Source organism: Leiobunum rupestre, chromosome 1, assembly GCF_980474605.1.
Source record: "Leiobunum rupestre chromosome 1, qqLeiRupe1.1.hap1, whole genome shotgun sequence".
NCBI classification, from domain to species: Eukaryota; Metazoa; Arthropoda; class Arachnida; order Opiliones; family Sclerosomatidae; genus Leiobunum; species Leiobunum rupestre.
This window is the reverse complement of record NC_143384.1, coordinates 2514599-2529448: the sequence shown is the minus strand read 5'-3', so window position 1 is coordinate 2529448 and position 14850 is coordinate 2514599. Positions and strand designations below refer to the sequence as shown.

At 38.3% G+C, this 14850-nt stretch overlaps 1 protein-coding gene across 1 annotated transcript in view; it reads right to left on the bottom strand.

Annotated features, from left to right (window-relative positions):
* The window catches only part of LOC149960401 (uncharacterized), a 56970-nt gene that overhangs the window by 22998 nt on the left and 19122 nt on the right, over positions 1-14850 (bottom strand). The window lies entirely within an intron of this gene.

The window sequence follows — 14850 nt, the reverse complement described above, 5'->3', positions numbered from 1 at the left end:
ATTCTCTAGAGATAATGGTGCGTAATCTTTCGACTGTGGTGCATAATGGTGCGCAATGGGTGCGTTTGAATGGCACCATTTTCGTGGCGAAGAGTGAAATGATTGACTGGGGTTAATCTGCTCCCCCCTATTTAGTATTTAAGTAAATTCTTTAGAGATAATGGTGCGTAATCTTTCGACTGTGGTGCTTAATGGTGCGCAATGGGTGCGTTTGAATGGCACCATTTTCGTGGCGAAGAGTGAAATGATTGACTGGGGTTAATCTGCTCCCCAGTATTTAGTATTTAAGTAAATTCTCTAGAGATAATGGTGCGTAATCTTTCGACTGTGGTGCATAATGGTGCGCAATGGGTGCGTTTGAATGGCACCATTTTCGTGGCGAGGAGTGAAATGATTGACTGGGGTTAATCTGCTCCCCAGTATTTAGTATTTAAGTACATTCTCTAGAGATAATGGCGCGTAATCTTTCGACTGTGGTGCTTAATGGTGCCCAATGGGTGCGTTTGAATGGCACCATTTTCGTGGCGAAGAGTGAAATGATTGACTGGGGTTAATCTGCTCCTCAGTATTTAGTATTTAAGTAAATTCTCTAGAGATAATGGTGCGTAATCTTTCGACTGTGGTGCATAATGGTGCGCAATGGGTGCGTTTGAATGGCACCATTTTCGTGGCGAAGAGTGAAATGATTGACTGGGGTTAATCTGCTCCCCCCTATTTAGTATTTAAGTAAATTCTTTAGAGATAATGGTGCGTAATCTTTCGACTGTGGTGCTTAATGGTGCGCAATGGGTGCGTTTGAATGGCACCATTTTCGTGGCGAAGAGTGAAATGATTGACTGGGGTTAATCTGCTCCCCAGTATTTAGTATTTAAGTAAATTATCTAGAGATAATGATGCGTTATCTTTCGACTGCGGTGCTTAATGGTGCGCAATGGGTGCGTTTGAATGGCACCATTTTCGTGGCGAAGAGTGAAATGATTGACTGGGGTTAATATGCTCCCCAGTATTTAGTATTTAAGTAAATTCTCTAGAGATAATGGTGCGTAATCTTTCGACTGTGGTGCATAATGGTGCGCAATGGGTGCGTTTGAATGGCACCATTTTCGTGGCGAAGAGTGAAATGATTGACTGGGGTTAATCTGCTCCCCCCTATTTAGTATTTAAGTAAATTCTTTAGAGATAATGGTGCGTAATCGTTCGACTGTGGTGCATAATGGTGCGCAATGGGTGCGTTTGTGTAGTTAACAAGGTTTTATGAAAAGTGGAAGTGGGGCACGGATAAATCTGACCTCCACTTTGTAATCGTTATTTCCTTCCGAAACGAATGGGTGCGTAAAGGGGCATTGATGGTGCATAATGGGTGCATTTTAATCAACTAATTAATTTTTGTAAAAAAGCGTTAGGAGGGGGTCAACTTAACGGAAGTCCACTGTTACAACAAGTCAATACGGCCTTATTAGTTCTGTAAATCAACGCTGGTTTCATTGTATTAAAATACAAAGGCTTGACAGGTGTATTTGTCAGTAATAATAATGCTGAGAGCTTTTATAATTCAGAAACTTCGGAATGAAAAGTGCTTAAACATTCGTCTTTCCATCGCGCAAGTGGAACTTGGAAATAAATAATTTTTTGTATTTTATTTTGATAAATTTATTTCAAGTGGTCACCAAAGATTCCACATACCTCTACAGCGATGCCAACAGCAGTTTATTTCGCTGCGACATTTTATCACAAAACAAACATTCTATCTCAAACGTTTCGGGGAATGTTGTTAAAGTGTTTTATCGGAACAAGCGGGTTATCAGTTAGTTCCGAGTACAAACCTTCGGCTGAATGTTTGCCGAGATATACAGGGAACCTTTGAAATTCCATGTGCTCCGTCCGAGTGCAAACCGTCGGCTGAAAGCAAATCCACGCAACTTGAATTACGCTTGTTTCACATCAAAAGGTTATTTAAATACAAATATGATTTCTGTTATCTATAGCGACAAGCGCAGTCTTCTATTTATCAGGTTTTCCGTGATATGCACGTTCTAAAATGCGCGTACCTTAAGAATTTAAATTTAAAAATTTTAAATCAATATTTCTCTAAATGACAGAAAAAATGTAACGTCGATTTTGCTTGCAGCCGATGGAACATTCAGAGATTTTGCAAAAACAATTGACTAAAGTCCTGACGTGTAAATCGTAAGATGCGATATTAAGTAATAGAGATGAAAATATTCCCCGAACTTGTAGGAGTGCAGTTTGTACAGGATAAGGCTCCGTCTTAACTCCCACAAGTTTAATATATTTGGTGATGGAGTATTTATCTTGGCTTTTATTGCGCGTTGGAGCATAGACAGTATACATGTATATCCCTAGGGACATATACTGTCTATGGGTGGAGCCTAACCAAATGGTTTGGCGTCGACGCTGACTGTCACTGCGGGGAAGCCCTTCCCAAAACCAGCTCTTTTTTCTTGCACAGTCTTAAGCAGAAACGGCAAGGACCATATAGAGTTGTTTTGCGCATCCAAGATTTTGTAATGTTGTCGAGATTAGTTAGGTAGAGACCGCACTAATCAGAAATAGGAGACGGCAGTTTCAGTAATTGCGTGCTAGCACGACGGGACTGGCCACCCTGGGTCAGGCTGAAGGTCGCCTTTATCACTACTTAAGGCGCCAGAAGGACGACAGCCTTTTCGTTACCTACAGACGCAGCCCGGCCCTTAAATTCATATTAATGGTCCAGTATAGACGAAATATTAAAATACGGGCTTGGTCAGATTTATCGAGGGGCAGTTCACTCCTTTTTGGAGCGCAGATTTAATCGGCTTAAATCCGATTAAATGTATTAAATCGAGTTAATCACGATTAAATTTTTAATCCGATTTAATCACGATTAAACTTTTTAATCATGATTTAATCAACCAAATCATGATCTAATCTTTTTAATCACGATTTAATAGACTTAATCATGATCTAATCTTTTTAATCACGATTTAATAGACTTAATCATGATTAAATCTAGTTAATCCTGATCAGGTTTTAAATTTTTTTTTAATGTTAAGAAATGTAATAAACTATATTTTATTTTAGACGAAACTATGATTAATATGAAATGATATTAATTTTTCAGAGAACTTTTATTCTAAAAACGTAATTTAATCAGCTTAATCGAGATTTAATCAACTCCATCACAATCTAGATTTAATCGTGATTTAATCGGATTTAATCGGCCAAGAGCGCAAAATTAATCATGGGAGTGAACTGCCCCTCGAGATTTATAATCCAAAACCCGGGTGCCAGCTTTCCCGAATGCCACGGCAGTGCGTTACAATTATACTTTTTTAATAGGTTTTAAAAATGATTTTACGAAAATACGTTTTGGATTTCATTAACGGTATTTGGCACGCTTAAAACATTTATGATACGAAAATATGTTTTTTTGGCATATATTTAGTACGTTTGAACTTTTATGAGTTCTAATTTTACCTCGGAATCCTCTCGTATGGCTCTCTATTGAAAGCGATATTCACGAGGTTTTCGAGGTTATTGTTTATGTTGACAACAGTAACAAAGCGGGATTCAATCTTCAAAAAAGGAAGAAATTATTTTACATAGATGGCGCACTAAGCGCAAAATCGAAAAGTACATTTTCACCCAAAACATATTTTTCGAAAATACGTTCTGCGATTAAAAGAAGAACGTTTTGAAATCACTCGAAACAACACTGTGTCATTGATGTGGAAAGTAATGGATATTGCACTCCGAGAAAAACGTATCAACAGAATTCGCGATGTTCGCTTGCGCCATCTCTTAACGATGTTTGTCATTAGAACGAAATTGAGGCGCTAGGTCACATCCTTTTTGGGGAGGTAATTACGCGCCGAGTATTTCGCGCATGCTCACAAGTTGTTCTTGTTTCTTCCCATGATAACTAGTGGATTTTCGACGTCTTTATTACTTAAATTCTGTTTAATATATCAATTTCTTACACGAATATTTTTTTTTTAAAAAACGACCGTTGAAAACGATGCCGACGACCATTTCAAAAACAGGAAGTTCGTTTCGCCAATATGCGTCTCACTTTTCCGCCGTGAATAGCAGACGACAATATCCGAGATCACGATTTACTGTCAATGCTTTACAGACGCTACACATGCAATATCCGTTACTTTCTACATCCAGAATGCCACAGGCAAGGAGAAATTGGAGGCTTAGGTTGAACTTTAGTTCCGCGTCGAAACAACGTGGCTAATATGTGCCCACATTAATTTTCAAGTTACTAAAACAATTTGATTCGCGGCGCGTGGATGCTGTGCCCAAAATCTTGTTACGACCAAGATGCCTTTATCTCCTCTCTGTTGAAACATCCATTACACTTCTCGCCTTCACGGGTTTGGAGAAATCCATGAGAAATTTTTGTCCGCTCGCTTTTCCAGATACGCTGCTGACCTACACTTTAAAAAACGCAAAAAAAAGAAAGACGTACAAAATCTTTGTTTTAATGTGTGGTAACAGGGCGGCTCACAAAAGAAATAGCGTAAATAGGCATTACCGTGTTAAACGTTATCACTTTGACTTTGAATATCTCAATTATTAGCTACATATCCAGTGTCATACAACCATATTCGGACACACGCCAAATAGCTTGGCAAGAAACCAAGAATAAAACATTTTTGGACGCCAAATACGCACCATTGACAACGATATAATTGTTATTATCAAAAGGAGCCCCATTGGGCGGCAAAATGTCCTAACTGGCAGCGCTGACTAATAGTATTCAATAGTGTATTTTTGCCGACGTAGAGGGCCACGTCCCCCCAAAAGGATGACGGGAAAGAAACCACTTTCTGCTGCTAGTAGCCGTCAAAAGGCGTACTGTACAAAACACTCGCCCCCAAAAAAAACATTTATCTCTGGGTCACTTTCGCAGACTCCGGCCCGTTGAGAATCCTCCCCCCACAGCCCCCCCCCCTCCCTGCCTCGGCTAGGGGGAGGGGCTGTGGGGGCAAGTTAAGAAAAACCATTTTCTCTAAATTCTCTCGTTCTCTCTCGGAAAAGGAATTTCATCGCAGTGACCAAACGGGGCTGTTACTTACTAGTTCACATTTTGTCGACGCTTCTTCCAAAACAAGCTTAAGAGTTTTGCTGATTTCAGTTCTCTTCGACTGCTGTTATCTTAAGAACCATTTAGGGTTTAACGGGTCTTCTTTTTGTTTGGTGAGTATTTTCTGCTTATTAATTTAACGCCTTTCTGAGGTGGCAAAAGTGAAGAACAGCCCCCCCTCCTTTTATTGGTTTTTTATTTTCTTAGATGAAAGCCCAGTGTGTAAGGAGTACGAAGGTATTTTTTTAGGAACCGCAAATGATAATTAGTTAAGTTAACGCGTTTTGAAAACCGTCAATTTTAATGCATTTTCGACAATAGTTTAATGTGAGTTCTATACTTTTTATCCCGAGATAGAGCAGGACACGTGAAATCAAACTTTATGTTTGGTGTGTACTAAGGAGTAATACTGAAAATGAAATTTGTAGTGGTAGTGTAGTCTATACTTAACTCTTACAAATAAGGGATTTGGGAGGGAACTGAATATGTTAATGATATGTACCTCAAAGAACGGGATTTTTTACCAATGCAAAAAGTTTTAATCGCAATTTATTGTTTAAAAAGATATGATCAATGTAAAATTGTTACTTGCCAGCAATTTTTACAACGGGAAATAAGACATATTTCGAGATTTGTTTGTTTATTTGATGACGTAGGACTGATGATGAGGACGATTCTTTAAATGTCTAGATTTTAATACGTTTTGGAGACCGTAGGACTGATGACGAAAAAGGAAAAGGCTGAAATGCAGAACAGTACTAACTTTTAAGGGTTGGGAATTTTTCTCGTATTTCAACGCATTTTAGGTTTTTTTTAACCATACTATGACTTCTGCGATGTGTTGACTTATACAACGTCGAATGTACTCTAAGTATTGGCGCCTAACGGCGCCGCGCACTCACTTCGCTCGAGCGCTGGGGGCGCGCAGCGCCTCCCCAACCCCATACTAAAAAAAGCTATGGGCCAACTATAACGCAACCTAGAGGACAGCACCAAGCCTTACGCATCAAGTATCATAAACCCGAAAACAATAAACAAAACCAAAAAAAAACCAAAGTACCTATTGTTAAAAATAGCCCAAAGGACTTCGTTAACACGTGTGAAAAATCTACAATTTCAAAGCATTTGCGAGGGTAAGAAAAGTTCTTATCGACTGAATTTCAACTTGTGCAATTGAAAACAGACTATTGGCGCCACCCCAACCCCATTCTTGCTATCACGATGGGCCGCCTATAACGCGACCTAGAGGACATTACCTAGCCATAACGCATCAAGTATGGTCCAAATACGCGGAAAACTAAAATAGTTAATTGGTGTTCAATGCTTCACATTGGCCCAAATAATTAATTGATGTTCAACGCATCAAGTATTGTCCAAATACGCGGAAAAGTAAAATAGTTAATTGATGTTCAATTCTTCACATTGGCCCAAATCATTTATTGATATTCAATTAGTATAGACCAAAATGAAAGTTTGTTTCCATGTGTCCTACTGTATCTCGGGGTAGAACAGCCAGTGAAATCTCCTGATAATACCAGTGAAAATTGAAAAATCCCATTCCCGATAACTTTTAATTTATATGTTTGCGGATAATAATTAATACACCATTAAATTCAGCGTAAAAAATGCTACCAATAAATCGAATAAAAATCGAAATATAATAGGGGGGGGGGCTATTCTTCACATTAGCCTCTGAGGTGGGGTGATAGATTTATTCATGGTAAAATGTAGTAGGCATGTTCGCTGTAGTACGAACATTGAGATTACGCGCTGAACTGTGGCGTGTTTTTTTAATTACATCCTGATAATTTAGAGCGCTTAGCGTAATCAATGTTTATTTATTCCGAGATTTCGCGGCTGTGCCGAATATCGAATGATGCTTACGTGACGAGCCGATCATTCTTCGACGACTCCGTTCCAGTGGCGCCGATCCCATGGGGGCGGCGGGGCCGAAGCGTTTTAGCGAGTTTTTGTGACTGTATTATCTTTCACCCTAAGTTTCAACATGCTCAAGCCTACGCTCTCATTACGTCTAATTATACAAGTCATACTGATATTGGGTTGCTTAGCTTCGTACGTTTTGACAACTACGGGTGAAATAGATATTATAAGGGTTTTTGGCGGGTAAATAATGTTGTTTATGTTATTAAGCGATAGCATGAATAGGCCTTTCCATAAAATATTACTACGTGCTCTAACTGTTTTTTCCGTGTCACCCACCACCAATTTCGCAAAAACGAAACAAAATGTTGGCAGTACTTTTTGCATTTTTCGGCAAGATTTTCCCAAACATTTTACACGGAGTTCGGGTTAGGCCTGGTGACTTTGAAACTTAATTAAATCAATTATTATTGAAAAACTCATATAAACTCTGTGAAAGTATTTGTAATTCTTAGATTCTAGTATTTTATGATAAACAACAATCTGTATCCGAATCCGATACACTACTGTGGTTGTCAATGAAATGTGAAGCCTTAGTTCACGAGGCTATAAACTGTTAAACATCATCGAAACCGTTCTAATTGTTTCGTAATTTTTAATTTTTAAATTATCTCCTTATATGACTAGTTAAGTTATCTTGATAAAAATAGGATTACAAATTTGAATCGTGATTAAATCGGATTTAAAATGTAATCATGATTAACTCGATTTAATACCATTAATCGGATTTAATCCAATTCATTCTGCGCTCAAAAGAGTAGTGAACTGCCCCTTGGTATTTATGCTATTACATAATGTTAGGCTATGCTATCTATAATTATTTACCACTTTTCCCAATTTATATCATGTTATTTACCACCTGTCAAATACTAGGCTTTCATTTAGCGGTATTTGGTTGAATTAATTGGTCCATATGAAAAACTTTATCGAAAACGTCGCCTTTTTTAATTTTTATTGATTTGGTTGCGGTTTTGAATTGTTTAAATAATTAATATTTTAACTAAAAATAATAATACGGTTAAATTAACTAAAAATTAAAAATTGTCTGAATTTAATTTAAGTAAGAGTTTAATTTAATTTTGAATTTAATTTAATTTAAGTAAGAGTTTAATTTAAGTTTGAATTTAATTTAATTTAATTTTGAATTTAATTTAATTTTGAATTTAATTTAATTTTGAATTTAATTTAATTTTGAATTTAATTTAATTTTGAATTTGATTTAATTTTGAATTTGATTTAATTTTGAATTTGATTTAATTTTGAATTTGATTTAATTTTGAATTTGATTTAATTTAATTTTGAATTTGATTTAATTTAATTTAATTTTGAATTTAATTTAATTTTGAATTTAATTTAATTTTGAATTTAATTTAATTTTGAATTTAATTTAATTTTGAATTTAATTTAATTTTGAATTTATTTTAATTTAAGTAAGAGTTTAATTTAATTTTGAATTTAATTTAATTTAAGTAAGAGTTTAATTTAATTTTGAATTTAATTTAATTTAAGTAAGAGTTTAATTTAATTTTGAGTTTAATTTAATTTTGAGTTTAATTTAATTTTGAGTTTAATTTAATTTAAGTAAGAGTTTAATTTAATTTAAGTAAGAGTTTAATTTAATTTAAGTAAGAGTTTAATTTAATTTAAGTAAGAGTTTAATTTAATTTTGAATTTGATTTAATTTTGAATTTAATTTAAGTAAGAGTTTAATTTAATTTAAGTAAGAGTTTAATTTAATTTTGAATTTGATTTAATGTTGGAATTTGATTTAATGTTGGAATTTGATTTATGTTGGAATATAATTTAAGTTGGTATTTAATTTAAGTTAAAATTTAAGTTACCGTCGGAATTTCAGTTACCGTCGGAATTTCAGTTACCGTCGGAATTTAAGTGCTGGCTAGTTTCGTCGCGGATGTTCACATTTTTTTCGGTTTTGCGGATGTTCAAAATTCGCGCACGAGAAAATAAATTATATCTTCTACGCCTTTAAGAGCCCTAAGGTAAGGCAGGGGCGCTCGAATGTCACCTATTAGATCATAATTTTAAATAGCAATTTTGTCTTTGCTTAGGTTAACGGTAATAGTAAGTGTAGGGCGCTGTTGGCTCGCGTGGCTTGAAGGGCTTGCTACCACCCTCCTATAATAATGTAACTCGCCCACCTAATTAAGGGCATTATAAGTCGCTAGATGAATAAGGCCTAAGGTGGTGCCTCGGGTATTAGCCTAGATTTTTTAGAGGTAAAATAATATAGAAGTAGGATTAATTTAAAAATTAATAAAAAATTATTTTGGTATTAGACATTTGTTTTTGGATTTGTATTTTCATGGTCCAACTCTTTTCTGACTTCTAGTTACAAATTACTAAGTGATGTATAATATGGAACCCACACAATAAGGGGAACTAAACTAATTACTGACATATAATTATGCATCGCAATTAAGTGTTATTTGTTTTCTATAGAAAACCACTTGTGATGGGCTTGATAGAGGCAACTGAAAATGATCAAGAAGATCTGGATGCGGTGCTGCAGTTAATTCTAAAAGGATTCAACGTCAATGAGACAGATCAATATAAACGGGTTCCCTTGCACTGGGCAGCTTCAAAAGGTCATTACGACGTTTGCAAGGCCCTCCTGGAAAACGGAGCCGAAGTAAATACGCTGGACAACGATTTTTGGTCTCCTTTAATCTGCGCGATCAATAAGAATCACGTAAACGTGTTCCGGAGCTAGTCTTGAAGTCAAAGATGATGAAAAGAAAATACCCGTGGACAGAGCTAAGGAATGGAAACGCTCTAAAATAGTTAACGTGATCGAAAAGGAATTCCCGCTCTGGCTTCGCCTCTACCACGCAGCGCGCCAAGGGAACTATAACGAATGCGTGGCGCTTCTTGAGCAAAAGGCGCTACACGAAACAAGTCGGGATGGTCTCTACTGCCCGGTGATCGCAGCTACGGAAAAAGGACACGCGCAAATTGTGAAACTCTTACTGCAGAAAGGCGCCAAGATCAACTACAAGCACAACAATAACGAGAGGAACCCGCTGTATCTCGCTACGATGAAAGGTCACAAGAACATTGTTAGGCTTCTGTTGAATAAAGAAGGCAACGGAAACATTAAGGTCAATGGTGAAACCTTGCTCCACGTGGCGACGCGAAAAAACCACGATGGTCTGGTGCGCCTCTTTCTCTTAAACGAGGTCAACCCAAATGTAAAAAACAAATGCGGGTACACACCTTTGCACATGTCCATCATAAATGATTATGAAGACATAGTATATCAGCTAATTCGATACAGTGCTAATGCCAATCTTGCTACAAACAGAGGAGAGACACCCTTGCATTTGGCCTGTGAAGGTGGTCATCAACAGATTGTACAGTGTCTACTGGAAAATGGAGCTAGCACGTATGGCCTTCATAAAAAAAGCAATAAAGCGATAGACATTCTGAACAGAAAGTGCTCAGAAATCGAGGTCGACGCTCAAGAGAAAATAAAAATGCTTGTTAACATAAAAGCTCTGTTGATACCTCCCGAAGCAGCCAATTCAACACCAGTTGCAAAAGGTGCCACCAGTAAACAACGTACAGAAAAAGGACTTGATTCGTCTGATGGTAAACACGATTATTCTGATTAAGATTCGATCGGCGACGCCACAGTAAAGTACCCGTTGTCCACATTTGGTTCGCTGAAACCAAATTTCAAAAGTCGAATCTTGGACACCACCGACGTTGAAGAGCTGAACACCAAAGTGGCCGGTCTGTCAGCCTTGGGTTTGGAATTCAACGATAAGATGGTGTACTTCGAAATAGTTGAATCTGATTTGGCTCTAGAAAGAGACACTCTTAAACACTTGAATCGAAAAATGGGCAACGCTCGAGTTTTGAAACGATTGAAGCCGAAAGATTCAAAATACGAAGATGCCTTGGAACAATTGACGCGAACAATGGACGAAAGCGAACGGAAACAGGCGGAATTCAAAGAGGAAATGGACAAATTCCATTCGGAGGTTCTGTTTATGAAAACTAAACTTAAAGACGTTTGTCGAGAAATAACTGGAATTCTGAATAAAATCGAAGTTGTTTGTCATTAACGATTTAGTTGGTTTCAATATTACAGAACATAAATTTCAATAATAATAGACGTTTAAGTCCGTCTGCACACACAATTATTAATTGTAAAAAATGTTAACAATGTAACGTATCTATACCTCTGCTGTTTTGCAAATGTTTGAATTAATTGTATTTTCTTAATGACTAATGAACAGCTTTAGTTTTAAGTATGTTAACCAATCTTCACAAATACACTTTGTTAACTTAAGTGAAATTTCAATTAAACATGAACATATTTTAAAAAGAGCTTTTGACGTAAAACCTAAAGTTTGTTTGCGTTCGTTTTCAGTTTTAATCTTGATCTAACAAAATTTATTACTTTAAGGTATAATATAAGTGTTCATTTTTATATACATGATTAATATTTTTGAATTGCTCTGTAGAATGATAAGCCAACTAACTACAAAGCTATTTTGAAAAAAATACTTTTTCAATTGTCTAACACTAAATTTAAATATTTTCAAAAGCAAGGATTTCTGTTCTCTCATACCAAGCTATTTCTCAGAGCTCTGAGGTAATTAAGGTTACGAAACCACGCGACTGTCGCCAGTGAGGGCTCAAGGAACGTTGGCTCAGGTGGGTCAAGTACTTCCTTCGACCAAAAGATATAAATTATTGGTCGAACATGATTTTACCTTCAAGCGAATCACTTAACGAGGAAACTGGGCAAACTGACGATGGGAATGAATTATTGTTAAAATCGCATCACAGCTGAAATCAACTATGTCTAAAATGTGAAAATGACAAGCATTTATTTGTAAACCACATTTTATTGTTTCAATGGTTTTTTATTGTTTCAATGGTTTTAAAACTGACTTTATTTTTTATTTCTCCGAGCATATTTTTGCTCCCGAAACGTGTTTTGAAAAATCAGCTGTAGCACGTGAAAGTATATGATTCGAGCCCAAAACATATCCAGTGTAGGAAGACGAATACTCTCGCAAGAGCATGTTATATACTTCTGATAATAGTCATACCCCCAAAAGTATTTATTTTATCATCAATGTTTAAAGGTTAGAAGCTTTCGTTTGATATCATATAAGTCATATTTATTTAACACTAGCCGAGAAGCCCTCAGCTTCTTGTTTGTTTCGAGGCACTCCACCCCAGTAAGACCTCCCTGTCCCATTTCCCCCATGCCAGAATTACCGGGGTACCCTTTTCCCCCGCAAAAATAACAAAAACCTCGCCTTTCTCCCTCGTCGCAAACATACTGTACCCAAAGGCAGATTTTCTCCCGCTCATGACGAACAGAAACAAAGACTCTGACGCTCGTCCCTTAAAATTTGAAGAGACCGCCTCGCCTCGCGGAACGGCGGAAAAGCCGGGAGTGTCGAAAAGCTTACCACATTCCTCGTCCCAGCTTTGACAATGTTACCTACTGCTGCCCTGTCCAAGGATTCTATATTTTAAAATATAGAATCCATGTCCTGACTGAGTAAAACGACTCCGAGAAACCGAGGTAATAGGTATTCTCGACCACAGAATAGCGTGAAAAAAGAGGACCCACTTCCCAATTGCGCAGATTTTACCACTCGGCCGGATTAACAGTCCCGATTTCCTTCGTGACTAGTCCAAAGCCCGAACGTCGGTGGTTCAAGGTCGACTATAATTACTATCTGTGCCTACAGGCAAGTCGAACCTTACCAGTGACAAAGCGAAAGGCAGTCCCGGTTTCTCTCTGTCCCGTGCCGCCTTTGTCTTCTCCCGTTCGCTCCCCGCCTTTGGTACCCTTACTGCCTAAGCAAAAACACAAAAAGAGCTATAGTTGAACCACTAACGAAGCGAAATGCAGCAGCTTCTCTCTCCGTTTCGCGCTGGCTTTCTTTTCGCCGCCCCGCCTTTGGCAGACTAAGCAAACATTCCAGAAAGCTGGGACGTACGACCAACGTACCAAGCGCTCCTTATAATATAGACTAGCCGAGAAGCCCGCCTTACAGGCGGGCCCTCAGCTAGTTGTGTATTTTGAGGCACTCCACCACAGTACGCCTCCTCAGCCCCTTTTGCCCATGGGATAATTTCCGTGGTACCCTTTTCCTAGTAGTCGAACCACCGCAGTAACCCCCCCCCCCTTTTGCCCATGTGATAATTACTGTGGTACCCGCTCTCCGCTTTTCCCATTTGTTAATTACCGTGGCACCCTCTCCCCTTTTATCCATGCGATAATGTCCGTGGTACCCTTTTCAAACTCGCAGTCGTACCAAACCCCCTGTACCCCTTTAAACTCCCTGTATCCAATGGCTGATGCATAAAGGCCACGGGAGTAACGTACGCCGAGAGAGCCTTGGAACTTTCAAATCGGAACGACCCTGAACCGCCCCCCCCCCCCCCACCTCCCCGTTTCCGAAACTAACAAGCCTTCTGAAACTACCCCATACCATCCTTCCCCCCCCCCTTCCGAAATTAGCGACGGAGAGAGAGAAAATTTCGGGTGTATTGATGGTTGGGACAAACAAACACGGCCCAACTCTCAGTGGCGACAGATTTTGAGAAAATGGATAGTCGAACCACCTCAGTGAAAGACTTTTTCCTCGCCGGCCCGCCTTCGCCTTCCTTACTGACTAACCAAAAGCTCAAAATAGATAGTCGAACCACCTCAGTAACGAAGCGAAGGCCAGCAGCTTCTCTCGCCGCCCCGCCTTTGGCTTCATGACACACTAAGCAAACATGCCTGAAAGCTCGGACGTACGACGACGACCAACGTACCAAGCGCTCCTTATAATATAGATAGATAGATAGATACCGAAGAATTCCTACTAGGGTGGCCGGGGTCGACTTGCACGACCCCTAGCGGTATAAATAATTGACAAGGACTCCTATTTTTTAATTAAAGGGATAAATTTGTTTAATTTTATTTAGGGGATAAGTTAAATTAATTTAAAAATTAAGCGCAAATTATGAGGTTTTGCTGGGCTAGTGCCTCTCGTTTAGCCGAACAATTGTCCCCCATCGAATTCAGCTAATTTGTATGAAGAAATTGATATCTTCCACTTTACCAAATCGGCAATTGTCTGAACGTAAATAAGGCTGCCAGCAGTCATCGCTATTAATGGTTAAAGTTAAATACTTGAAATTTGACTCGAATGTGATTAGTGATAGAGGTTTATTGTACTAAAAGGAAATATACAAAAGTGATGGTGCACACGTTTGGAATTGAAAGCGAACTGCAAAACATAACGGTTCTCGAGATACATTTCGAATGACCTTGAAGACATTTTTCCAGGTCAACCTTACCGGAGGGAATCTGAAAATATCGATGAAATAGCAGTGGCCATAAAATTAATGGCACTGATTGCGCGTCAAAGAGTTCTATCGAACGAGACCAACTTGGTTTTTTTTGCTCACTCTCTCTCTCTCTTTAAGGGGGTTGGTCGGAGGGGGTGGAAATTAACGGCACTGCGTGCGCGTCAAAGAGTTCTATCGAACGAGACCAACTAGTTTTTTTCGGTCACTCTCCCTTTAAGGGGGTTGGTCGGAGGGAGCTGATATTAACGGCACTGCAACATTTAAAATAATGGGGTTACGGCATTTTTGAATTCAAGGGGGTCGATTTAGAAAGTGTCACGGTTATCGCTCTACGAACAACGGTTGTTGAGCTACAGCTGGTTGCAGTATTTGTATTGGCGTTCCCTCCAATGATTCGGAGCCTTTCAACAACAATTATTATTTTATAGGAAAGTTTTAGGCAGTGGCGTAGCAATAGGGCG